Source organism: Cimex lectularius, unplaced genomic scaffold (assembly GCF_000648675.2).
Source record: "Cimex lectularius strain Harlan isolate CLEC.00 unplaced genomic scaffold, Clec_2.1 scaffold96, whole genome shotgun sequence".
In the NCBI taxonomy this organism is placed as follows: Eukaryota; Metazoa; Arthropoda; class Insecta; order Hemiptera; family Cimicidae; genus Cimex; species Cimex lectularius.
Genome location: NW_019392676.1, coordinates 436,323 through 438,171, shown reverse-complemented (window position 1 = coordinate 438,171; position 1,849 = coordinate 436,323).

Here is a 1,849-nt window from a genome sequence, read left to right as displayed (position 1 = left end):
AAACTATTTAGCATCTAAATTACAACCATACTGTTCAGCAAACGCTTTACATTCATGAAAGCAACCAATTTCTTTTTATATTATTTGAAGAACTGATATTTGTCAACCTATTGTCCGTAGTTATATGATAAATTTCTTTTTAAATACATTAAGTGGGTACAATATTAAAATGTGAATCAGTACGATATATGTTGAAACATTTTCCAAATAAAACGGCAAATTTGTAAAAAATCATCAACTATTATAATTGAGGAAGTGCCAGTTCTTTTCGAGTGCGGACATTCTGAATCTTCAAGCACAAATGTAGAACACGACAGCCAATCCCATCCACCCAGACGAACCAGTTCTGCTTTTGTTCGTGAAGGACGAAATACAAAAATGGAGGATGTGTTTCGATATATAGAAAGACGTTTTTGTTTTTTAGGAGTGGCCAGCGATTAATTTATTCGAGTAAATAGATGCAGAGGCCTGTTTTTGATTTGTTGGCAAAGGACCAACGATTAATAGTTCAAAGAATATTAATGAAGATTTTGAAAAGTGGACAGAGGACAAAAGAAACAGATCATAGCAACTGAAAGGAAATTATAAGAACTTCAATTCCCTGTAGAATTCTACTTTTATACATATATATGTATATATATATTTTTGATTTTTATCTTATGCATATTGCAAATGTGATCACAGTACAATACACAGTCACAGCACTAATGACAGCTCTGCACACGGAAGAAATATGCCATGAGAGGTCGATTAAGGCGACTTGGAGGGTTCTCAGTATGGGAATGTGTAGAGAGAGCTGGAGTAGTAGGGTTAGGAGGGATCGATTAGCGTGAAACCTTCGGAATCGGAAATGGGAATCAGTTCGAAGACAAAAAAAAATGTTGATGTCTTTGTGGGGTAGTGGTGACGTAGCAAAGAACTTTGACAATTAGTCTGAATGGATGTTGGATGGCTTGGCAGAACTCGACAATTCCACTCCTTATGTCCAAAGTGGTAGCAGTAAAGTTTCGTATGAGTTTAGTTTTGTGTTGTCCGTCAAGAAGGATTTTGGTCGTGAAAATTTTCGTGGTTGTCCAAGTCTTTTGTTAAGTTGTCCCTTAAGTCTTGTATGGGCGATTCCAAATCTGCTTTGCAGGTCTAGTCCTAAGTATTTGACTTGAATGTAAGTGGGTAGTTTTTGTTGTTGATGATCATTTTTTATGGTCTGTTTTTTTGTTTATATGGTAAGGGAATCAAGCTAAAAACTGATTTAACCTTTTTCACCATGGAAAATCTTTTATTGGCTTATAAGAAAAGTAGTTAAAAATTAAAAAGAAAACAATCCAGGGCGCTAAATACTTAAAATTTAAGTGCAGGCTGTTTTCGATAACAACTTTATTCATTAAAATAATTAAATAAATATTATTCCGAATGTTTTACATCATTTATTTATTATTTTATTATAACCTGAATGGCGTGGTTTATTATTATTTGATAAATGACATTACTTACCACTGTATAGTTTAATTAACTTTTTTATATATTTGTACCATGATTAAACAAACAAGCAAAAATAAAAACATTCTCATATGTACGAAAAGGGGATCGAAGTCACGATAGCTCAAGTGGTAGAGTAGCGGCGTATCAAGCCGAAGGTCGTGGGTTCGAATCCCGCTCGGGACAGTGACTTTTTACTCAACTTAAAAACCTTAATTAATTGAATGTTATTAATTGGTCAAGCGGACCACGAAAAATAGTGAATTTAATTGATTAAAATGAAGTACACTTCACTAAAGCTCTCCGTGGCCATCTCATTTGTCGCCGAGAATCCAATCCGGTTACACGACATTTGAAAATTGGCAAAAAGGAG